The 27,047-nt window shown below is 35.1% G+C and overlaps 1 protein-coding gene across 13 annotated transcripts in view; it reads right to left on the reverse strand.

Moving 5' to 3' along the window:
• PTPRD (protein tyrosine phosphatase receptor type D) overlaps positions 1-27,047 on the reverse strand; it is a 2,163,408-nt gene that overhangs the window by 803,206 nt on the left and 1,333,155 nt on the right. For all 13 annotated transcript variants that reach the window (XM_038552342.1, XM_038552385.1, XM_038552349.1 and 10 more), the window contains one exon: positions 4,967-5,024. The gene's annotated coding sequence lies outside the window, so the exon portion shown is untranslated. The remainder of the gene's footprint in view (positions 1-4,966; positions 5,025-27,047) is intronic.

Raw genomic sequence — 27,047 nt, forward strand, 5'->3', positions numbered from 1 at the left:
TCTACAAGTATAGTCAGATCAAGAAATAGCCTTTCCACATACTGAAGGTAGTCTGTAAGATGCCATTTGTCACATTGTGTTTAATTCTAGGCATCAAGTTGAAACATCAAACATATTATTCCTGTGCTAGGAGGAATCATCAGACTATGAACATCTGAAACTCATGTTATAAAAGGAATGGTTAAAGGAGCTATGGATATTTTACGTAGAAAATATAAGACAATGGAAAGAAAGGCAGATAGGTTTCGAATCAATTTAAGGAAGACCTGTTTTGGAATTAGAACTACGCATAATGAAAGTGAGGTTAATATATAGTTCAAATCACAGACTGGCTGACTGTGTGTCATGGGGAAGTTTCCTGTAGAGTATAATATTGAACCATGTGAATTTCCTTGCATTTCTTTTTTCCATTGAAGGATAACATGGCCTTAAATGCAGAGTATAAAACACCTGAGTCACAGATATTGTATTACCAAACATCTTTCTGGTCCTGGGCAGGTCATTTATTTTCTCTGGGTATAAATTTGTCATGTACAAACATGGCCTGGGGTCTTTAAGCCCTGTATTAGTTATAAAATTCACTGACTGTACAAATATAGACATACTGAATCAAACTCTAAGTCTACTCATGGTAAGGAATCATTGCAATGATAGACTTTTAGAACTGGAAAGCATTTGGCCACCCCAATCCCTGCCAAGATGTTAGATTATATATATCACTGTTCCTATACTGATCTGTTAATAAATAATTTTAATACATCTTTTAAATGCAATGGGAAATATGAATGTTTTTGTTACTACCCCTGAATGCAAACATGTAACTCTCAAGTAGAAATGTTCAGAGAACATCCTGCTGGGCTTTCTTCTTTTGGCCATACAGCCTGTGTACACAATTAACCTTCCATCAATTAGATTAACTTGTTCTTTACTTGGGATTGGCAAATTAATACTGTAATCAAAAATCTCTAATACATATCTGAATATGTCCCTGCTATGTATAACGATTACTTCTTTACTAAAAAACTGAAATTTGGCTCATTTAATGGATGCCTTACTTAGTAGATCTGTCTTTTTTCTCCAAAAGAGTGCTAGTCTGAACTTTGTAAACAATTCTTAAAATCACCTAAAGAAATGTTAGCATTTCTGACTTTCTTAATCGATAAAACTCTAAGAGTTAACTAAAGTTCTAGAAGGTTGCTTTAATTATGGGAAGGTATTTATAGGTGTTGGCATTTGTCCTTATATTAAAACATGATACCACATAGCATATAATCAAATGTTATCATTCACAAGAAACTAAATTACATTTGCCAAAATAAGCCAAGCACTTGGCTGTCTAACTCAAAATAGTATTATGTTCACCCCATATATTTGTGAATTTCCAAATTAAGATTGCTTAATAGTTTCTGGATAGCATTATCTTGATCCAATTATGAAAAGTGACAGTGACAATACATGAAGAAGAAAGCTCATTTAACCAAATTGGCTAAATTTGGTCAATAAATCCAAGGCAAAATATTTTGAAACTTTAATTTGAGAACATTATAGTCATCATTAATAGTATCTTAGATATCCCTTAATGTTCTCAAGCAGTCATTTAGTAAGTGTCCATAGTGTCAGGGAACTCTCTTAAACATTGTGAGGAACAGGAAGATGAGAAAGAAGATATAGACCCTCTCTTCAAAAAATATCCCATCTAAACACTTAAGAAGGAACTGCCAGGAGAGTGAAAGCCTAATGCTTTGGCTATTACGTTAGATGGTTTTTTTTTTTTTTAAATTTTTATTTATTTATGATAGTCACACAGAGAGAGAGAGAGAGAGAGGGGCAGAGACATAGGCAGAGGGAGAAGCAGGCTCCATGCACCGGGAGCCCGATGTGGGATTCGATCCCGGGTCTCCAGGATCGCGCCCTGGGCCAAAGGCAGGCGCCAAACCGCTGTGCCACCCAGGGATCCCCACGTTAGATGGTTTTTGTTCTCTCAATTCAAAGCAGTCTCACAACATAGTGGCAATTATTGTCTCTGGAGTTTCACCTGGTTTCAAATTCTGATACCACTACTTCTACTTGTGTGACTTTGGGCAAGATATTTAGTTTCTCTAGTTCTCAGGTCCCTATCCAAACATGGAAATAATTCAAGTATAGACCGCAGAAGTTTACTATGAAGAGTAAATGAGTTATGTGTGAGATATGAAATTATTATGCATATCAAAAATAAAGGTTAAATACAGGGATAAAGGGATAAAGGATACATTAAATAAGAAATCTATCTTTCAAAAAAAAAAGAAATCTATCTTTCATTTGGCAAAATTAAAAAGTTCAATATTTTGTAATATGTTGGAGTTAGTAGCCTGCTTCTAAGACTGATTTTACAACATTCATAGACTATGGCCTACAGAGGGAAAGAAGAATTTCTAGTGTAATGTCCTAAAACACCACCACTAGTGAGCTGGTGTTGACAGACAAATGGAGGGGAAAACAATTTGGGAAATTCTGATCAAATACTATGTCCTAAATAAAATGTTCTAGACTTCATCCAATTTGACAAAATGTCTTATATTTTTTAGACAATCTGAAGAAGGCAGAGTTAGTAAGAACGAGATGGATTTGTTAAGTGACAGATGAGCCTCTTAAAAGACATTAGAATGAGTAGATAGTAATCTGAAGGATAATTTGGACCTGGGTTCGTTCCTATCAGTCTTTGGTGGAGTGGAAATACTGTAAAATGTAAAAGTCAGAAAGGTTGGGGTTTGGATGCTTGTTCTAATTCTTATTAGGTGTCAGCAAGCTTTGCTCCTTGACTGCCAGTTTCTTATCTGTAATCAGAAGATAGGATACCATGCAAAGCCCTTTACTTCAGGCTTGGCACATCTCAAGAGCTCAGTAAGTACTATCAATAATTATCACTGTTATTTTTACTTTCATTTCATTTCTGTGATGAGATGAAGATATACTATTTTGTTTCCATTTTTATTCATTTTGAATATAAAGGCACGAAAGACTGGGTTGTCACCTATCCTATCTCCAGAACGTAAATGTCTAAAATACATCACATATTTCCATAAAATATATCAATATTTCCACTTTCAAACATGCCTATATGTGGGCAGATAAATTCCTGACATTCCAAGTTTCAATGAAAATAATAATAACATTTACAGGCTACCCTATATATCCCCTACTGTATGTCAGGTTCTGTTCTGAAGGACTTTTCATATAAAACTCATTTAATCCTCACAACAGTCTAGGAAGTACATACAATTATCTACATTTTACTGGTGAGAAACCTCAGACACACACAAGTGAGTAATTTGCCTAAGATCAAACAGCTAGCAAATAGAGAATCTAGGCAAGTCTAGGTTTAGAACCTATGCAATTTACCCCTTATAACATAACTGATTTGTTCTGAAGAAGCAATATCATCAATGAAGCTATGTTTGAGATATGTTTATTGACATTAGATCAGACAGAGATCGAGCTTAAAAGCAAATAGGAGAATCATTGGTGTTATTAGTTCTATGGGAATAAGTACTCTGGGTTCCTCAGCAACTGGTTTTTAAATTCACTCTGGAACATGATGTGTTCAGAAAATAGAAACTGATTCTATACAAATTGCTGAACCATAAAACAGAATGATTAATACAATAAGAGAGTCATGAACAAAGACAAGGAGTTCAGAAGACGGCATCATTTTGACTGGGGTATTCAGGAAAGCTCGATGGTGAAGGTGAGCTGAATTTTTTAAAGAGAAACAATGAAGAACTACAGGAGAGACAGGCTGAGAGTCTGAAATAAATTTACTACAACCTCTATCTTGTTTGTTAAATACTCCTCTAATTTGACTTCAATCATATCATGATTTCTGAAGGAACTTTGTGTGCCTTTTCTGTATACTAATATTCCCATTTTCTCAGAAATATGTTTCTACATCAACTCAAAAATGAAATTATCAGAGAATTTGGGAGGTGATATCTTTAAGCTGGAAACTTAAAAATTTTTACTAGAGAAGAGTATTTAAGCATGCTAAGTAACTTTTAAACTTTACAAACTTTATTTACAAAAATTAAATTTAGAAACATCAATTAAAATCATTTTAGTTGATTTTATAATTCATCACAGGTTTATGCAGGATAATAGTTTTAAATGGTAAGCCAACAATCAAGTATTTTAGAAAGAGTATATTTATTTCAGAGAATTATCATTTTAAGATTAGAAACACAATATTAAGCTGCAATGGACAAGGAAAATGCACTTGGTAAAGGATTTTATCAAAAAAAGTATTATTATGATAGATGAAATGTTTATATTAGAGAAAAGATATATAAGGTAACAAAGCTATGTTAATAGCAACAATTTTGTTGCAAAATACTGAGAACTAAATGCATCACATTATAACCTGTTATTGTTTAACAGAGATCAGGCATTTAAAATTTTGGTAATCTATTTGCTAATCTGTTTTCTTGCTTTATTCCCTCATTAACAATAAATAGCTTTGTAGCTTCCAGAAAAAAAACAAAATAAAGTATGTAGGCGAGACCACCGCCGAGGGCTAATAATTTCATAGCAGCAGCAGCTAAATTCAATCAACATTTAAATCTATAGGCATCTGCTGCTCTAGTTCAAAATTTTAACCCATTGTTAGATTTCCCACACATTCATGACTCACATCTTCTATGATTCAGAACTGAAAAATAAATCCTTCATTGGCAGACCATTTCCCAGTTGTTCCACTGTTTTGATTGTAATTTTATTTATGAAAAAAGGACTGGTTATCCATACTAAAGAACAATCTAATCATAGCATATTTTATAAGAGAAATAACGTGAATAGAATACAATGTTTGAATATTCCTTCCATACATCTATCCCAATCAATATTTTTTTAGTGCCAACAATATATTAGTCATTGTATTAGGTATTAAAATCCAAAGAAGGGAAAGAAGGGTTAATATTTGTTGCAGACTTACCTTGCGTCAGATACTGTAGGTGTTCTCAGACAGTCCCTGGCCTCAAGAGGTTCAAAACCTAATTAGCAAGACAGAGAACAAAATTATTTTAAAAATAGTATTTCCAATCCTAAATTGTCTTTGAGATATCATATTTCTGCCATCTTTTTTTTTTTTTTTTCAAGTAGTTTGAGACAGAGAGGGGAAGTAGCAAGAGGGTAAATGAGAAGCTGGTATCAATTTTGTGTGATAAAAAATCTTTAACTGAAATACCGAAATGCCAGAAATTAACATGGAATTTTATTTTGTCTATATGCTGTAAAGTAGTGAATACTGACCCTCCCTTCATATTTTGGGTCAAGACTAGCATGTCTGACATAAAATGGCAGACTACTTTCTTGCACCGGTTTCATCAAGTTTACGGAAGGAATGTCTTACTTAGTTTGTTGCTTCTTGAAATTACATAATACACTTCAAAACTTCCATCCTTTGTTCTTTATAGAACAGGATGCCACCTAGGTTGTTAAATCCTGGAAGCCAAGCTAAAACAAATCTTCATTTGTCCTATTCATCCTAGGACTAGCTAGCATGAATTATAAAAAAATCTTATAATTATTACATTTATGTGAAAAATTCTCAATTATTTTTTTTTAATCCACAACTCTAAAAAAGTTAAAAAGCCAATTTATCTTAATTTCTCAATGGGATCATTTTACAAGTTTCAAAGACTATCTCAATTCTTCTTATCTGTTTTCATAATTGCTTCCTTCTGTCTAGACCACTGTCTTCTCAACTGTTTTTCCATGTGTTCAACCTTCTTCCTCTTGCAGTCGTCATCCCACACGGAAAGCTTTCCTTGACATCCCGCTGCCTCCAAGTTTTGCTAAGATACATTTCCTAGATGCTCTAGAAGTTCTGCGTACTTCGCGAGCTGTTCACCAGACTGCTTCTTTTCCTCCGGTTACAAAATCACACTGAGTTTTGCAGCTCGATATGCGCACGTGACTGAATTCTTCACAATGGAATGAAGCTAGATGTAAATCACGGCACCATCAGAGCTGGCCTTGAAATCATCTGGTGCATGCTCCCTCATGTCATGTTTGCTCATTACAGGTAAAATCCCTGAGGACCTGGAGGAGGAAGGATCCAGAACAGCAAGAGCCTGTACTTCCACCTAGATCTCAGGATCACCCCTCAGGCCTCACCCCTCAACTAACAAAGTCTGTTGAGAGTAGAAAGTTGAGCATCCATCATCCCACCCTGACTAGGAACATCTATTGGAGTTCTGTGTAAATGAGAGTTAAATTTCAGTTCTTCGTGACATTGAACTCTGTATTGCTTGCTGTAGTCCTCAGCCTGCCCAGACTGTGACTGCTCTGTCGGTCCGCCCCTCCCACGACGTACACCCACACGCTGGGCTTTGTCGTGTTCCAGGCTCCAGCTGAGCCTGGCACAGCATACACCGCATAGCTATCCTCCCCCTCTTTCTTAATAATTTGAATCTTACAGTAAGATGTACCATGAAAATTTCATAGGAAACGCTACTCTAAATAGTTATTCCTTTGGAGGGAAATGCAAGGATTCATTTAGCCCAGGCTTCGAAATACCTCCCCATAAATACCATAAAGGTAAAATCTGATTTTGCTCAGGAATTCAAAGCAAGTGTAAACATCGAAACGTTTTTGGCAAAACTGCTTTTGTAGGCTTCGATTTGCAGTTTTTCCTACAATGATGAGAGCATCACAAAACCTTGGTCGTAAGTAATGGATTCAAAGGCTCTGTGACAGAGTTGCACTGACTTGGAACATCCTTCGAATCTCCACTGGGGATTTAATGCGATGGAGAGAAAATGAAAGGTAATTTTCTTTCCTTTTCAAAACAATAACCAATCACAGAACCCAAGACCTTCTGCTCTTCTCAAAGTACAATGAAATAGCTTTTGAAGTCTAGACAAAAATAGAGACATCTGACAAGCCATACCAAGTCTCAGCCAGCATGCCTCCGTGTATCTCCTCCCAGCCCCTCGCTCCTCCAGCTAAAGAAGATGCGCACAGACTCCTTTTCGGGCAACCACCTGTTTGAGGCCACGTCCAAAAGGTCTCCTCATAAATCTCATCGTCTCTGCACTATCATCCACTTGCTGGTTATATTTAGTACTGTTTGGCAGAACCCACACTTCAGACACATACTTCCTTTACTTGTGGTCCTATTTAAGGAAAATAAAGAGGAAATGGTCCAAATTGCTTCCTTTTCAAAGAATTAAGATAAAGTTTTTTTTTTTTCTTTGTTTGTTTTGTTTTCTGCGAAACACACACCGGCCTTTTTACCCAAAAGAAAAATCCTCAAGCTCTGTTCCACAGCTCATTTAGATTATTTCTGAATGGCACTTTCAGGCTAGATTTTATGGTAACTTTAATAAATTTGTAGTTCATTCATGTCAATGTTAATATATAATTTCCCTTGGCAAAGCACTAGTCTCTTCCATGTCTGGCAAACACACTATGGATTTGCCAGAGGTAGTCATTTCTTAAAGTTTCCATAGACATTAAGACAACTCTTAGGGATCCCTGAGTGGCTCAGAAGTTTAGCACCTGCCTTCTGCCCAGGGCGTGATCCTGGAGTCCCGGGATAGAGTCCCGTGTCAGGCTCCCTGCGTGGAGCCTGCTTCTCCCTCTACCTGCATCTCTCTCTCTCTTTCTCTCTCTCTCTCTCTCTCTCTGTGTGTGTGTCTCTGATGAATAAATAAATAAAAAATCTTAAAAAAAAAAAGACAACTCTTCTCCTTCTTAGACCATCACAAAGCTACCTTTCCACTCTGAGCACAAATATCAACCCAATGGCCTGTTGATCTAGGAAGAAAAGAAGACACAACAGAAGATTTAACACCAGACAGAAAAAAATACACACACACACACACACACACACACACACACACACATATATACTATATATATTTATATGTTAATGAATATGGTTCTTCTAAATCATGTTTAATGTTTAAGTCAACTGCACTTCCTACAGTGGTCGAAGTGCAAATTATTAAGAAGTCTAAATTTTTTTTCTGAAAATTGAGGGAAAAATGGATCATTAATTTTTCTCTTAAGCAGAATAAAATTAATTTTCAGCAACTGATTTAGCCAAGTAAATACGGTCCAGCTCATGGAACAGGCCTTATGTGTGGGAGAGAGTGAAACAAACAAGAAGAAAACTGTGGTAATGTACAGGTTCTCTCATTTCAATACTTTTTGCCAAAGATCCTACTAATTGTTGTGGCTGAGGAAAGTGTAAGCGCTAGAGTCAATAACTTTCAAGAGCAGAACCATCCATGGTGAAGTATAATCTGGCATGATACAGTTTTATTATTTACAGATGTGCATAGAACATGGTTCTAAGAAGCTTTGAAGGTTTCCATTTACTTTGGTCATAAAACTAATTTCCCCCACGAAATAACAAACATCTCATATACAGCCTTTCATGAATGAATCCTTTCATTTATGTCAGGAGAATGACATCTTTTATTTTATCTTTTAAATGGAGTTAGCTGGAGTTGAATCATGGATATTTTATATTCTGATTCATAAAATATACTTTGGACTTCCTCACTGCAATTTTTCTTTGCTGTATGGCATGGCTTCTGTCATAGTGCAAAAGTTCCAAGTTTCATTACTGATCCATGACTCTGGTGTATGTAACAGGCATACTTTAATTAAAGTACATCAAAACTTTAAAAAAAAAAGGTATTTCAACAGAAAAGCTGGAATTTAATTTATATGCTATAGTGTGATGCACTAGAGTGCTAGAGTGTGATACTCTTTTAAATTAGGGAAAAAAAAGTTTACTTCATATGAAGTTTGCTGCTAACCTTATTCTAAAACAACCCCCCCGAAAGAGAATTATCAAAATGCAAGTTATTTTAAAATAGATTCTATATTTAACTGCTTTAAGGTGGTTTAAAATTACATATTAAAGAGATTCCCTTAAGAGGCTTTCATTCTCTTTTATTCACGATTGTTTGCACATGCTTTTCTTTAGTCATTGTTCTCACATTTTCAGATTTAAGTTTATACTAGATAAGCAACACCAGGGAAGCAAACATCCAGGAAAAATAAAATTTGAAACCCTTAAAGGTAACTGACTCGCAAAATTGTCAAATCCTGATTTCATATGCAGATAATACAGTAGGAAGCCAGTAGAGATGAATGCATGATTTTAAGATCTGCTTTGTCAAATATTTTCGACTCCCTAAGTTACATAACTTTACTTCTTTCTTTTTTCTTTCCTTCCTCCCTCCTCCTCTTTCTCTTTTCTTTTGCTCATTTTCTTTTTCTTCTTTTTAATTTTCTCTTTATTTACGTGTTTAAAATTTTAATTACAGTGTAATTAACATATAGTATTATATTTGTTTCAGATGTACAATACAGTGATTCAACAATTCCATATATTGCTCAGTAAGATAAGTGTACCCCTTTACCTATTTCACCCCCCCTCACCTCCTCTCTGATAACCATCTGTTGCTCTCTACAGTTAAAAGTCTTGGGTTTTCTCTCTCTCTCTCTCTTTTTTTTTTTTTTTTTACTTCATTTTGTTTCTTAGATTCTGCATATAAGTGAAATCATACAGTATCTTTCCCTTACTTGCTTATTTCACTTATCATTATACTTCCTAGCTCCTCATCTATGTTGTTGCAAATGGCAAGAGTTCCTTCTTTTCTATGGCTGAATAACATTCCATTGTATATACATACACCATCTCTTCTTTATCCATTCATCTGAAGTGGATACTTGGGGTGCTTCCATAATTTGGCCATGATATATAATAAACATAGGGGTGCATGTATCCCTTTAAACTTGAATTTTTGTATTCTTTGGGTAAATATTCAGAAGTGCAATTACTGGATCTAATAGGGTAGTGCTATTTTTAACTTTCTGAGAAACCTCCTTTCTGTTTTCCATAGTGACTGAAGCAGTTTGCATTCCCACCAGCAGTGAACAAGGGTTCCTTTTACTCCATATCTTTGCCAACAGCTGTTGTTTCTTGTGTTTTTTATTTTAGCAGTTTTGACAGGTACGAGGTGATATCTCCTTGTAGTTTTTATTTGCATCTCCCTAATGATGAGTGACGATGAACATCTTTTCATGTGTTGGCCAACTAGAAGTCCTCTTTGGAGAAATATCTGTTCCTCTCTCCGGCCCATTTTTAAATTGGATTATTTGTTTTTGAGTGTTGAATTGTATCAGTTCCTTATATATTTTGGGTGCTAACCCTTTTTTAGATATGTCATTTGCAAAAATCTTCTCCCAATCAGTAGATTGCCTTTAGTTTTGTTGATTATTTTCCTTATTGTACAGAAGCTTTTTATTTTTATGTAATTCCAATAGTTTATTTTTGCTTTTGTTTCTCTGGCCTCAGAAGACATATCTAGAGAAATGTTTTGCTCTCTTCTAGGATTTTTATGGTTTCATGTCTCACATTTAGATCCTCAATCCATTTTGAATTTGTTTTTGTTTATTGTATAAGACAGTGGCCCAATTTCATTCTTTTGCATAACAACTGTAGAGTTTTCCCAACACCATTTTGGAAGAGACTTTTTCCCATTGCATATTCTACCCTGTTTTGTTGAAGATAAATTGACCATACAATTGTGGGTTTATTTCTGGGCTTTATTCTGTTCCAATGATCTCTGGGTCTATAAACACAGACATTAGATAAACATTGTTTATCAATTTACACACCCACACATCATACCCACACAATCAGTTAATCAGTTGTGCCTCTCACCACTAAATGGTTTTTTGTTTTGTTTTAGATTGTGTGTGTGTTCCTACGTGGTCCTTTAATAAAAAAACATGCAGAACTTCATATAGGGTCCAAATACTTTTTACATTATTTTAAGTCTAAGCATAGTGTGCTTATAGGAAAGTACACAAACAATGAATCATACAAAAGTAAAACTGGTCACTAGGATGACCACTACACAGGTCAAAATATAAAATATTTCTAGTACCACAGAAACACCTTGCTCCCTCCCAATCCCATTTCTCCATCTTCATCAAAGGTAAACAGACATCATCTTGATTTTTAAGTCTATAATTTAGAGTTGCCTTGAACATTGTATCAATGTAATCATATATTACATATTACTTAACATTATGCTTATTGGTTTCATTCATATTGCCATTTGTCAAACATCATTTGCATGTGCCACACTTTATATACCTATTGTATAGCTGATGGGCATTGGGTCATTTCCAGTTTAGAGCAATTACAATTGATGTTGCAATAAACATCCTTGTAGATATTTCTGGGTACACATGTCATACATAATGACATACATAATGAGGAGTTGAACTGCTGGATCATCTGGTATGCATATGTTCAACTTCAGTAGATAATGCCAGACTGTTTTCCAGAGTGGTTGTAGCAATTATATTTCCCTGAAATATATTCCTATTGTATCACATCTTGACCAATACTTGGTTGAGGTATTTGCTTTGAAAGTCTAGGTTAGACCAGTAAAGGTAGAGACAGGAATTAGCCTGGCAAAGAGAAGATTCCTGATCTGGGGCTCAGTGAACTGGTGGTAGAGTGATGGCTGTGCTCTGAATGGTGAACACTGGACCATTACAACCCAAGAAGTAGGAGGATCCATGAAGGACTCAGGAGTCTAATGGTGAGCATAGTATTCTGTCTAATTGTGAGGGTGTAAATCAACCCAGCAACAGAATTTCAGTGAAAATAAATTGTGTGTGCATGTGTGTGTGTGTGTGTGTGTGTATGTAATAAGGGAGGACCAGAGTCTTTTCACAAGCAAATATACAAATCCAACACATAAAATAGGAAGACTATCTTTATGAGAATCATTAGAAATATCTAGGGTGTTAGATTAATGATGAGAAATCTCATAAGAAAGGTTGCCATGAAGAACCACTTCATACCAGTCTATTTTATTTTATTTATTTTTTTTAAGAATTTTTTTTTTAAATTTATGATAGTCACACACACACACAGAGAGAGAGAGAGAGAGAGAGAGGCAGAGACATAGGCAGAGGAGAAGCAGGCTCCATGCACCAGGAGCCCGACGTGGGATTCGATCCCAGGTCTCCAGGATCGCGCCCTGGGCCAAAGGCAGGCGCTAAACCACTGCGCCACCCAGGGATCCCTACCAGTCTATTTTAAATTACATTTCATTATACTTTTTAACACTGGTTTTCTTTTTTCTCAAGATTTTATTTATTCATTCATGAGAGAGAGAGAGAGAGAGAGAGAGAGAGGCAGAGACACAGGCAGAGGGAGAAGCAGGCTCCATACAGGGAGCTTGACGTGGGATTCAACCCCAGGTCTCCAAAATCAGGCCCTGGACTGAAGGCAGCGCTAAACCGCTGAGCCACCCGGGCTGCCCATTTTATTATACTTTTTTTGTGATCAGTTCTGAACATATTGTGTCTCAGAAGGGATGGAAATACAATTTTCAAATATGAGAATTTCCCATAGGTATTTACTGAACTGTTTTAGTAAATGACTATTTTATAAGGTAATTATTTTATAATTATCCTATAGAAGGTGATTTTGAAAAAAATATCCTCTAGAGCCAGAAATAATCATAGAATTTTACAGCTGAAAGAGGTCTTGGGCAACATCTAATTAAACCTTCTCATTTCACAGATGAGGAAGTCTAGGTGCACAGTTGCCCAGTTATTTGATCAGGCTAAGGCAATAGTTAACTGCAGATTCAGAAGAATTAAGGCTTTTGACCTGGAGGATAATAATCATAAATTCATTTTATTAAAGGAACATTGAAAAAGTTCTTTCTTTTCCAGGCCCATGCCTATGCATCTATCAGAACTCATTGAAGTTCATCTACTCTGAGATGCTCTCTCTGATCCCTTCAGGTCTTCCTTAAATGCTTCTACTAGGTCTTAAATGACATTTTATAATTATTTCTATTATCTGTATACTTATCTCTTTGCTCACTGTATTGAGAAACCAGAAGGTAGACCTGCTGTTTTTTCTGCTCGTAGTCCTTAGCATTTTGCATAAGCCTAGTATCCAATAGTACTGGGTAAAATTTGTGGAATGAGTTAAATGTTTCAAAATTTGGTCCATAATAATTTTGGTGTGTATTCAGTTAGGTAGAAGTAAAATATACAACTGTACCCATTATGTTAGTCTTTTGGACTATTGTTATTTCTGTTCCTCTTCTTTTCAGGCACATGGTGGAAATGTACTTCCTTGTACCCTTAAAATTAGTGTATCCCTGTTATTTGAGCACAAGTATCACATGTCACTTCCATGTAGAAGCCTTTAACAGGTGAGTATCAATTTGTTCTCCTCTCCCTCAAGCCCCAATGATCTTAGAGACTCTCTGAGTGAGGACAACATAAGCAGATTCCTTAGCCAACTTATTACTGACACACAGGTATGTGTATGACTGACAAACCTACATTTTATTTTCTAGTTTATTTATGTTTAAGTCACTGAGGCTTTAGAATTGTTACTGCAGTGTAACCTAGCATGTCCTCACTTTTTGTAATAGGATGAGATTTTGGGATCTCTGGGAGAGACTGAGCCCTTTTTTGTAGGCGAGACGAATATGAATCATTGGAGGCCAAAGGGTGGACTATGGGAGACAGCTTCTAAAATGAATCCCAAAAATCTTCCTCTCCCGGCGTTTACGTATTTGTGTAATTCCCTCTCCTTGAGTGTGGGTTAGATCCAGAAATGTACTTTTAACAAGAAGAATACTGCAAAAGTGATCATATATTGGCTATGAAATTGGAGTTTAAAATGTCTGTGGCTTCCTTCTTGCTTATCCTCTCTCACTCTCTCTTGTAGAATCCTTGGTCCAGGGAAAGCCAGGTGCCATGTGGTAAGGACCACTCAAAAGACCATCTGGTAAGGAATCAATGACTCTGACTTTTATCAAAGAGTACCTGAGATATGTCAACAGTCTATGAATGAGCTTGAAAGTGCAACTTGTTCTATTTAGGCCTTGAAATCTCCTCAGTCTTGGCTGCTACCTTCATTTCAGCCTCATGAAAAAACTGAGCCTTCAGTACTCAGCTACACTACTTTGATTCATGACACACAGAAGCTAGGGGATAATAAAAATTTGGTATTTCAAACTTCTGTGTTTTGGTACAATTTGTTACAGAGCAATAAATGATGAACACAGTTCATATTTCCCTACTTAAATATACCATACCAATAGCGCAAACACATTTAACATTATGTCAGAGATGCCAGATGATAAGCATATCTAAAGTTTGAGTCAATGTTTTAATTATTTATTACAGCATTGGAATATAGCTATACTTTATTAGTGGATATATAAACTCAAAGCCATATAAGAATCAAATTCATAGTTGGGTCACCTGAATCAGTTAATTATATCAAAGATATGTTAGATATGAGCAAGGATTTCTTTTTTTTAATTTTTTTTTAAGATTTTTATTCATGATAGTCACAGAGAGAGAGAGAGAGAGAGAGAGAGAGGCAGAGACACAGGCAGAGGGAGAAGCAGGCTCCATGCACCGGGAGCCCGACGTGGGATTCGATCCCGGGTCTCCAGGATCGCGCCCTGGGCCAAAGGCAGGCGCCAAACCGCTGCGCCACCCAGGGATCCCTGAGCAAGGATTTCTAAATCTAAATAAGATATAATTAGACATATAATAGTTATTAGCATTTAGGGTATTAGAAATATATATAAATATATATATTTATCTATTTGATTTTTATGGGTAACAAAAAACTTAATTTGTACATTAAGGAGAAACATGAGTTATATTAGACCATTTGCATGTTGCTCCAATATAAGCTAGCTTCTACTTAAATAGCTAACCCAATTCTTGTAGTGTTTCTAGAAAATTTATCAAAATATGATCAAAGGAGTGCAGGGACAGTGTGAGTCTAGGGCTTTCAGGCTATTTTGAATAATCTGAATTGAAAATAAGGGCATGACACCTATACTTTTCCCATAACGGTTCAATATCAGAAATCCAGGACAGTGTCTGTACAGTAAGTCAGAGTTAATGTTCAAGTCTATATAGCAAGAAGAAGAAACACCATAAGAAAAAAAAATACAAAGTATTTGGGAGAAAGCAAGAGTGCAGTGCTTGTATAAAAAAATAAACTTATATGCTGAAAAACCTTCCACTGGCAACCTTAAGACAATGCAGTACAGCTTGAGCCCCAAAGGAGGGACACTGCTTAGGTATTAGCCTAATAAACTTGAAAGACAGATATCCTATTTATGAAAAGGCTTTTCATAGGTGAGTACAATTGTTTCCACATGTTTGAAGTCTACCCTGTTTCAATCCCACCAGGAATTCCTAATGAATACTGCATTTTCTGTGGAAGCAACAATTCATAATTTCCCTTTCTTCTTGTTTGTTACTACAAAAGACTTAGTCTTGGGGGCTTTGATTAAGATGATGAGACAAAGAATAAAACAAACAGAAAGTCTGTTAAATGTCTGCCTGAAACCAGAGCTGCACCACTTAATATGAAAGCCTCTTCTAAACCAATAATGAAATAATCATCCTTTTTGCAAGACAGATAAGAAAATGAAGGCTAGATGTAGATTTGGGGAAACTAATTTATACTGGAGGAGGGAGAAAGAGAAAGGAGCAGCAACAGAAAATCAACTGTTAATGAATATCAGAGACTGCAGAGAAGTCACAAGATAAGCTGCAGCCTAGGTTCCTCCAGCTAGAACATGGCAATCACTTCTCTGAGAAGAGATGCTGATAACACCCCTCCTCTCCAACAGGCAATCATTTCGCATTTTATATTATTTGAAAAGAGCCTGATTATTTTTCTTGAATGAAACCAGATTGATTCACATTTACCTGTCAACAGAATGTTCCATTCCTGTTTTGCCTGTCTATTTAAAGGCATATGACCTGACTGAAATTCTACAGATAAACCTTTCGTTAGAGAGAAATAAATAATAATGGGTGAACAACTCATGGCTTTTATCATTTTTAATTTTTTGGTAGAGGGCCAAATTATTCTAAATTAAAATCCAAAGCCTGATAAATGTGACTGATTTGTGCAGTAATGGATTGAGGTCACAATATTGGCTTTATTCAAGATCAGATACAATCTTTAAAAACCATATCCAGAGAGGAAAGCCACACATAAAAATGATAATTATGTTATTTTAAGTGTAGTTTAAAAGGGGAACAATATAACATATAATCTTTTCTGGTAATTTATATAAACATTTAAGTATTCCTCTATCATGTAGGGACAGACAAGAGGGATGTGTAAAGATAAACAGGCAGAAAACAGCTCATCAATGGACTTAGATGGCTTTGATTTTATTTATCGAAGTTGGATGTTGAGATCCAGAGCCACAGTGGGACAGTGTTTCTAAAAGCATTTGTATAGTATTTCCCAAAGTTGTACATATATTGCCTATTATTGAAAGAGGAGAGGAAACAGAATGCTTCGTTGGATATCCCAAGATTTGGGTTCTGGTGTGGGATCCAGAGCTTATCAAATAGGTATTTTTAGTAAATCAATGAAACTTTTTTAGCTTTTGTTTTTTTATTCTATCAAATGAAAGAGTTAAATAATATTCTCAAGGATCAATTTAACCTCATGAACCCTATGCATCACAATCTTATTAGATAATATAATTTAGATAGAGTATCTACAAATGTGACTTTGTCTATATACATGTGCATGTGTATATACAGCTTTATCCACTAATCAGATCATTAAGATGACAATGTTATAGCATTCAAAGTTATGGAAACTTTACCCTAAGTCTGAGATAAATAAAAATAGATTACACTGAAGCTCAATTTCACAGTGTTATATTCAAGTATTTCACAAAGTTTAGTTTAAAATTCAGTTTTGCAAAGTGAATTAGAATACTCTGTGTGTGGTGTGCAATTGATGTTTTGGAACATGGAAGATGCTCTGGGTAATAGGAGCTTAGTGTCCATTATCAAAAGAATATCAAGTTTACACTAATTGAATACCAATATTCCTATGGAGGCAATGGAAAATCATTTTTCAAGGGAATTACATAAGAATTATGTTAGTCTCTGTTTCAGTATGTTTCTTACGCGGATTGATATTAAGATGAACTTTTATAGTTTTTGGATTTTTCATTAAAATATTGATTTTTTTTTGTCTCAAATCATCACACAACTTAAGATCTTTTTTTTCCTGAATGGAGCATTTACATCCTTCAAAGAGCCTGTATAATCATTGTTTTTAGGTTTTCCTGGGTCATCAACATTATTTAAATGCCAAAACCCCCCAAAAAACCAAAAAGAAAAATAAAAACATGCACACAAAGATAATTTCAAAAAGTATACATGAACTGTAAATTTTTTTATGAACTGTAAATTTTTTACAGTACTGAAGAACTGAAACAGCTGTAGGCTGTCAAGGACAAAAAAAAGAACAATTAACTAAAAACCAGTACTGGAGATAGGGTTGTGGGTAAGACAGTTTCATCATGAACAATTAAGTGGAAATGTTCCATAAATGCTCATATTTAGAAAATATAAGAAAAATATTGTGAACATTCTGAAATTTCCTTTTATTAGCTAAATTATTTGGAGGAATGATATGAAAAAAGACTGTATAATTTGGGAGATAGTCCACTGGACTGTATGGTGGGGAGAGGCCAAGAATCTAGTCCATGTTTGGCCATTTGCTAGTAACGTGACTTTGAGTAAGGATTTAACATATCTGAACTTCCGTGCTCTCAGGTCAAAAATAAGATGATGATATGCCTTTAAGAATATATACATGGAAGTTTGTTGTAAAAAATCATATGCAATCCAAAAGTTGAATAATTGCTATTACTGACGTTTTAAGGATTCTTCCTGCTTCCCTGTGACACAAGTTAAAGTTATATTAAATAGTCATGGCCCCAGTCAGGTGTGAACTTTTGACACCACCCATCAATTCACCCATCATACATTGAACCAATCATTTGTCTCGCTTTTTTTCCTTTGTATATTTGTTCCTTGAATTCTACATATGAATGAAATCATGGTATTTGTCTTTCTCTGACTGACTTATTTCACTTAGCATTATACTCTCTAGCTCCATCCATGTCATTGCAATGGGAAGATTTCATTCTTTTTAACAGCTGAATAATATTTCATTATATATATACATGTATATGTCATCTCTTATTTATACAGTCATCAGCTAATGCTTCCATAGCTTGGCTATTGTAAATAATTCTGTAATAAACATAAGGGTGCACATATCCCTTTGAATTGCAATTACTGGATCATAGCGTAGTGCTATTTTTAACTTTCTGAGGAATCTCCACACTTTTTTCCACAGTGGCTGCCCCAGTTTGCGTTCCCACAAACAGTTAACAAGGGTTCCTTTGCCTCCACATGCTTACCAACACCTGTTGTTTCTTGTGTTGTTGAGTTTAGCCATTCTGATAGGTGTGAAGTGATATCTCATTGTAGTTTTGATTTGCATCTCCCTAATGATGAGTAATGATAAACATCTTTTCATGTGCTTGTTGGTGATCTGGAAGTCCTCTTTGGAGAAATATCTTCGTCTTTGGCCCATTTTTAAACTGGATTATTTGTTTTTGGGTGTTGAATTGTATCAGTTCTTTATGTATTTTGGGTACTAACCCTTTTTTAGATATGTCATTTGCAAAAATCTTCTCCCATTTATCAGATTGACTTTTAGTTTTGATTGTTTCCTTTGCCATGCAGAAGCTTTTTATTTTGATGTAGTCTTAATAGTTTATTTTTGTTTTTGTTTCTCTGACCTCAGGAGACATATCTAGAAAGATGTTAGGTCTCATGTAAAAAAAAAATATTGCCTTTGCTCTCTTCTAAAATTTTTATGGTTTCAGATCTCACATTTAGATCCTTAATCCATTTCATTTATTTTTGTATATGGTGTAAGACAGTGGTCCAGTTTCATTCTTTTCCATGTTGCTGTCCAGTCTTCCCAACACTATTTTTGAAAAGACTTTTTTTTTTTCCAATTGCATATTCTTTCCTGTTTTGTTGAAGATTAACTGACCATATAATTGTGGTTTATTTCTGGATTTTTCCATTCGTTTTCATTGATCTATATTTATATTCCTGTGCCAATACCATACTGTTTTGATTACTACAGCTTTCTAATATAACTTGAAGTCTGGAATTGTGACACCTTTCAGCTTTGTTCTTTTTCAAGATTGTTTTCACTATTCAAGGTTCCATACAAGTTTTATGATTGTCTTACTTCTGTGAAAAATGCTGCTGGCATTTTGATACATATTGCATTAAATGTGCAGATTGCTTTGGGCAATGTAGACATTTTAACAATATTTGTTCTTCCAATCCATGAGCATAGAATGCCTTTCCATTTTTTGTGTAGTGTTCAATTTCTTTCATCAGTGTTTTAGAGTTTTCAGAGTACAGATCTTTAACCTCTTTGGTTAGGTTTATTCCTAGGTATCTTATTATTTTTGGTGCAATTGTAAATGAGAATATTTTCTCAATTTCTCTTTCTGCTGCTTCATTATTGGTGAATGGAAATGCAACAGACTTCTGTATATTGATTTTGTATCCTACAACTCTACTGAATTCATTTTTAAGTTCTTGTAGTTTTTTGGTAGTCTTTTAGGTTTTCTATATATAGTATTATGTCATCTGCAAAGGGTGGAAGTTTTACTTCTTCCTTACCAACTTGGATGCTTTCATTGTCTGATTGCTATGGCTAGGAGTTCCAGAATTATGTTGAATTAAAGTAGTAAAAGTGCACATCCTGGCCTTATTCCTGACCTTACAGGAAACATCTCAATTTTTCAACATTGAGTATGATTTTAGCTGAGTTTTTTATATGTGGCCTTTATTATGTTGAGGTATGATCCCTCTAACCTACTTTGTTGAGGGTTTTTATCATGAATGGATACTGTGCTTTGTCAAATATTTTCTCTGGTTCTTACCATTTCTCTTGTTAATGTAATGTATCATGTTGATTGAGCTAAGAATATTGAATCATCTTGGCAACTTAAGAGTAAATCCCACTTGATCATGGGGAATGGTTTTTTCAAGGTATTGTTGGATTAGATTTGATAATATTTTGTTGACAATCTCTGCAATTTGTTCATCAGGGATATATATATATATATCTAGCTCTCTTTTTAAAGATATCTTTATCTGGTTTTGGAATCAAAATAATGCTAGCCTCAAAGAATGAATTTGCATATTTTCCTTTCTTTCTTTCTTTTTTTTTTTTTTGGAATAGTTTGAGAAGAATAGGTATTAGATCTTCTTTACATGTTTGGTAGAATTTGCCTGTGAAGCCATCTGATCTTGGACTTTTGTTTCTGGGAGTTTTCTGATTGCTGATTCAATTTCTTTGTTGGTTATTGGTCTGTTCAATTTAATTTTTCTGTTTGTTACTATTTCAGTTTTGGTAGTTTATATGTTTTAGGAATATATCCATTCTTCTAGGTTGCCCAGTTGGTTGGCATTTAGTTTTTCATAATATTTTTTCTTATTGTTGTTTATTTTTCTGTGGTGGTGTTATTTCTCCTCTCTCATTTGTGATTTTATTTATTTGAATCTTTTCTCACTTTTCCCTGATAAGCCTGACTTATCAGAGGTTTATCAATGTTATTGATTTTTTTTCAAAGACCCAGCTCCTGGTTTCATTGATTTGGTTTATTGGATTTTTGTTATTGTTTCTATATCATGTATTTCTGCTTCAATCTTTATTATTTCCTTCTTTCTGCTGATTTTAGATTTTGTTTGTTGTTCTTTTTGTAGCTCCTCTAAGTGTAAGGTTAGTTTATTTATTTATTTATTTATTTTTATTTGATATCTTTCTTGCTTCTTCAGATAGGCCCATATTGCTATATCCTTCCCTCTTAAGACTGCCTTTGCTGCATCCCAAAGGTTTTTGACTATTGTGTTTTTATTTTCATTGGTTTCCATGTACTTTTTAATTTCTTCTTTGATTTCCTGAGTGACCCAGTCATGACTTAGTGCATTAAGATTCATGCATTTATGGCCTATCCAGATATTTTTTCTTGTGGTTGGCTTCTAGTTTCATAATATTGTTGTCAGAAAAGATACATGGTATGATCTCGAACTTCTTGAATTTATTGAGTCTTGTATTGTGGGCTAATATGTGATCTATTCTGGAGAATGTTTCATGTGCACTTAAAAGTAATGTGTATTCTGTTATTTTAAAATGGAATGTTCTGAATATATCTATTAAATCCATCTGGCCCAGTGTGTCATTCATTCGTTGTTTTCTTGTTGATTTGCTGTTTAGATAATCTATCCATTGATGAAAGTGGGGTGTGAAAGTCCCCTACTATCATTTTGTATTATTATCAATTAGTTCCTCTGTGTCTGTTATTAACTGTTTTATGTATCTGGGTGCTCCGATGTTGGATGCATATTATTTACATATGTTATATCTTTTGGGGGGGATTAATCCCTTTATTATAATGCAGTGTCCTTCTTTATCTCTTGTTACAGTCTTTGTTTTATTTTATTTTATTTTATTTTTTTTCACAGCTTATGTTTTGAAGTGCTTTATCCAAAAGAACATGGAACAAACAAAACACAGACAAAGTTGCTCTGGCATATATCTCAGTTCGAAAGATCATTAATTTGAAAATAATACAGCAGAAACCAGTATGCCAATATGTCTTAACAAGTGAATATCAGAAAGCAAAGAAATTAACATAGCTAATGACTAAGAAAAAAACAAAGGGTTGTTTGTAAATAATAATTAATAAATATTAATATCATAATGGTAAATAGTATACATTAAAATGTTAATAGTAAAAAAATGACAAGAATAAAATATTACTAATATTGCTGATTTTCTGGAATACTAAATGGCATTCGTCTCCTAAGCATTTTTTTTTTTTTGCAAGAATTAGCAATATTGAATACCTCAAGGATAAGAGAACACAACAAAAGTCAAACCACAGAAAGCAGTACTCTTGATGTTTAAGATCATCTCATCAGAACAGGCATGATTAGTCTCAGCAAAATCCAAATATGAAGTCCATCTGATAGAAGGAATATCAAATTAGAGAGGAGGGTGGAGACTCAACAGAGCAATTACCAATAGTCTTTGTTTTAAAGTCTAATTTGTCTGATATAAGTATTGCTACTCCGGCTTTCTTTCTTTCTTTCTTTCTTTCTTTCTTTCTTTCTTTCTTTCTTTCTTTCTTTCTTCTTTCTTTCTTTCTTTCTTTCTTTCAGATTTTTATTTTTTTATCTATTTATTCATGAGAGACACACACAGAGAGAGGGAGACATAGGCAAAGAGAGAAGCAGGCTCCATGTAAGAAGCCTGATGTGGGACTTGATCCCAGATCCCGGGATCACACCCTGAGCCAAAGGCAGACACTCAACTGCTGAGCCACCCAGGTGTCCTTCCGGCTTTCTTTTGATATCCATTTGCATTATAGATGTTTCTCCATCCCCTCACTTTCAATATGCAGGTGACTTTAGGCATCTCTTGTAGGTGGCATATAGATGGGTCTTTTTTTTTTTTAATCCATTCTGTCACCCTATGTCTTGATTGGAGTGTTTAGTCCATTTATATTAAGAGTAATAATTGATATGTATTGATTTATTGTTATTTTATTATTTGTTCTGTGTCTGTTTTTGAAAATGTTCTCTTATCCTTTCTCTGTTTCAAGTTTTGCTGATTTTCTTTAGTGATATATTTGAATTTCTTTCTCTGTACTCTGCACTTATTAGTGGGTTTTATATATGGTTACCATTAGGTTTGTATTTAACCTTTTCTGTATCTAGCAGTCTATATTAAGTTGAAGGTCACAGAAGTTTGCACTCATTCTTTATTTCTCTCCTTCCTATATTTCAGGTACATGGTGTTTTATTTTATTTTATTTATTTTATTTTATTTTATTTTATTTTATTTTATTTTATTTATTTATTTTTATGATAGTCACAGAGAGAGAGAGAGGTGCAGAGACACAGGCAGAGGGAGAAGCAGGCTCCATGCACCGGGAGCCCGATGTGGGATTCGATCCTGGGTCTCCAGGATCACGCCCTGGGCCAAAGGCAGGCGCCAAACCGCTGTGCCACCCAGGGATCCTGGTGTTTTATTTTATATACTTTTATTATGGGATTTCCTTGTTTCCTTGTCTGTTTTTTTTTTTTTTTTTTTACAGAAATATTCTTTTTACTGCTTCTGTGTTTTCAATCTCTATAATATCACTTTTGGTCTCTCTTTTCCATTCCATTAATATTTCTTGCAGGGCTAGTTTAGTAGTCATAAACTGCTTTAGTTTGTTTGTCTGGGAAATTATCCTTCTTTCTATCCTAAATGATAGCCTTGCTGAATAGAGTATTCTTGACTGCAGATTTTCCCCATTCAGCACTTTGAATATATCATGCCACTCTCTTTGGTTTGCAAAGTTTCTGTTGGAAAATTTCTTGCTAACCTGATGAATTTTCTCTTGTAAGTTACTCTCTTCTTTTGTCTTGCCCCCCTTATTATTATTTTTTTTTAATCATTGTATTTTGCCAATTTGATTATAATGTATCTTCATATGGGTTCACTTTTGGTTGATTTTGATAGGAGTCCTCTGTGCCTTCTGGATCTAGATATTTGGTTCCTTCCACAGATTAGGGAAGTTTTCAGCTATTATTTCTTCAAATAAATTTGCTGACCCCCCATTTTTTTCTCTTCTTCTTCTAATACTCTTATAATATGAATGTTTTTGTTTGATGGAGTCACTGAGTTCCCTCAGTCTATTCTTGTTTTGCATAATTGTTTTTGCTCTATTTTGTTCATTTTGATTACTTTCCATTAATATGTCTTCTAGGTTACAAATTTATTCTTCTGCTTTTCTATCTGCTGTTCATTTCATCAAATATGTTTCTCATTTCACTTATTGAGCCTTTTATCTCTGCTATGCTATCCCTTATCTCTGTGTTAAGGTCTCACTCATGTCTTCTACTCTTTTCTCAAGCCCAGCGAGTATCCTTATGATCATCGCTTTAAGTACTCTGTCAGGAACATTACTTATAGCTGTTTCATTTAGATCTCTGGCTGTGGCCTTGTCTTGTTCTTTCATTTGGGATGGATTTCTCTGTCTCTTCATTTTGTCTGCCTCTCTGTGTCTGTTTCCATGTTAAGAAAGTCAGTTATGTCTTCTGCTGTTGAAAGTAATGACTTTATGAAGAAGGGGCTCTTAAGTGCAGTGTCTCCTGTTCACCAGAAGCTGGCATTTCAAGCAAGTATCTTATATGTATTGTTTACCCCCTGCTGTTGTGTCTGAGTCACTTTTCTTTTCACTTTAGTAGTCTGTACTGCCTCCTTGCCTGTTGTGGGTTGTGGGCTGTGCTTACTCTGTGGTAGTAGTAGGTTCCAGGTAGGCCAGCTTCTGAGCAGGATGGCTGTGTTAGCAAAATTCATGTTGGGCTACTAGTCCTATGCTGGGTGCTATGTACCAGGGCAGCTTGAGGCATGAGGCTGGGTGTAGCACACACATGGCTTTAACAAAATTTGCCCTAAGCCCAGGGCCAAGGCTGACAGACTTGAAGTAGGTGAGTCCTCAGGAGAAATTGTGGGCACCCCTCCCTGCTGCTAGCAGATTAGGTAGTAAGTCTCTGTTCTTCCCTGCCTCTCACAGTTGGCTCTGTGTTTATGATGGGAGTTGGGGGAGGAAAATGGTGTCTACAGCTCCCTCATTTTTGGAAAAGTCCCCAAACACTCCAAAATCAGTAAGAACAGATGTCTTCCAGGTTGTCCTCCTGCACTGTGTAAACTGTCGTTTTATGTTGCCTGTCCATACAGGCTGCTGTTCCTTTAAGAGAAAGCACATAGTAATCACTGACCCTCCAGGCTCAGCCATTCCTGAGTCAGCTGACTTTTAAAGCTCCAGGCTCAAAGTCCTACTGTTTACGCCAACTCCTGGAATTTAGCCTCTCTGGTTTTCAAAGCTAAATGTCATGGGATTTAGTTTTCCTCATGTGAGCTCCCTAGTACTAGGGCCCATTTCTCTGCACATAGATCCCTTCCTCCTGTGGTCAGCCTCCCTGTCTCTGAACTTCCTGAACTTTCAAATGCAGCCTCTGTATCTATATCTATCTATATCTATATCTATATCTATATCTATATCTATATCTATATATCTATATCTATATCTATATCTATCTATCATCTATATCTATCTATCTATTTAGTTATCTATATTTAGTTGTGGAGTTTGTTCTGATAGTCTTTGGATTTTCTCCAGTTTATTGACTTGGATATGCATGACATCTAGTTGGAAACGTTGGATAGGGAGAGCTCAGGGTCCTCCTATTCTGCCTTTTTCCCAAGATCCTTTGAGAAGCTTATCTTTAATGCACCAATGTTGTGCTCATATTCACTTTCTTTTTTTCTTTCTTTTTTTCTTTAAGAGAATCGAGGGGGATCCCTGGGTGGCTCAGCGGTTTAGCGCCTGTCTTTGGGCCAGGGCTTGATTCTGGGGCCCCAGGATCAAGTCCCACATTGGGCTCCCGGTATGGAGCCTGTCTCTCCCTCTGCCTGTGTCTTTGCCTCTCTCTCTCTCTTTCTCTGTCTATCATAAATAAATAAAATATTTTTTAAAAAATAAGAGAATCGATGCTTCATAGCATCCAGATTTCTGATACTGAAATGTCTCAAGACCTAATTTAGGGAAAGAATAATTTCAACTAGATGTTTTGTAGTGAAAGAACACAGGAAGACTATGGGGATTTCTGACTTTGTACAAAGGAATAAAAGCATGTATTTAGGTTTGTTTATATTTTTAGTTAAAAATCTTGTTTTTCTTATATTTGGTTGAGTTCAGTTATTATTATAATTTCACTTAGATCTGTGGCTCTGTATTTTTTCAATCCTCTGTAGTTTCTACTGGGTAATTTTTAGGTTATAAATATACACATGCAATCCACTATGTTGAAAATATATACCATAAAATCAAAGCAAGCTTGAAACATGAAGTTTGCTCATTCTTCTAACCTACTTTTAAATATTTGTTTAAAATTTCACTGTATAGCTCTCTTTAGTTTGTAGCCTTTTGTCAAATAGGTTTAATTTTTTAAATATATCTTTCTTTTATTCATTTTATAAACATGAAACCATTTAGAAATTAAAGATCCTTTAAGATAGATGAAGCTGTTGGTAGACACATGAGATGTAGAAGCATACTATTTTAACTTTTTCTTGCTTCGAATAAAGCTAGTCTTGAGAATTTTAACTTCTTTATAAATATTTTTAGTGACTTAACTTGGAATGCCTAAGATTTTGTACTTCAATGGGATAGAATTACTGAGGGAAATGGGCCCAAATGCAAACATATGGAGTTAGTTTTAACCTAGTTTCAAATTCCTATATGTCCTAAAATAAAAATGACCTGGACAGAAACCTTATGATTCTATCGGCCTGAGTGTGTCTATAATCAGTGCCTTATCTTAATGGAAAGTATCCGATTTGCCCCTCTGGATAGATGACTAGACATTGTATAGCTTCAAATGACTGGAAGTAGATGAATAGAGCTTCTTATTTGGTTCCTATCTGTATTCCATTAAAGAAGGTCTGCCTTTGATTCTAAGGTCAGACCTCTGGCTTTCAGATTCATCATAGCTTGAGTGTTTTTCAGAGAACTTCTCAACCATGGAAAAGGATATAACATTTGATTAATTATCGTTGTATCACTAAAAATATGTGTGGGTAAGCAGGTCACGTGTTATCCAGAAGGCCTGGACTGAAAGTCAGTTAAGATATGAAGGGCTTCCCTGACAATAAGTGCAAAAGGAGCGTTTATATCATCCTTCCAAGTAAGAAGAGGAAGAGTAGATGACTGGTTGTTATATCTAGAATACTTTGCAATATATGTAAAACACAAGGAAGGGCTCTGTGTGCTGTGCATATATTAGTGCTGGTGTAGGGATTGGTTTTAGAAAACATGGAAGACAGTTTTTAAGCACATTCCCTTGTTCAGGGACATATTGTAAAATCCTACATTTAGTATGAAATTGGTATTTTATGAAAAATACTCAGTTGCCTTAAGTAAAATCACTAATCTAATTGCCATCCTGTATACCTATGTCGTATACCTTGGTCTTTAACCAGAAAACTT

The sequence above is a fragment of the Canis lupus genome, chromosome 11 (genome assembly GCF_011100685.1).
Source record: "Canis lupus familiaris isolate Mischka breed German Shepherd chromosome 11, alternate assembly UU_Cfam_GSD_1.0, whole genome shotgun sequence".
NCBI classification, from domain to species: domain Eukaryota; kingdom Metazoa; phylum Chordata; class Mammalia; order Carnivora; family Canidae; genus Canis; species Canis lupus.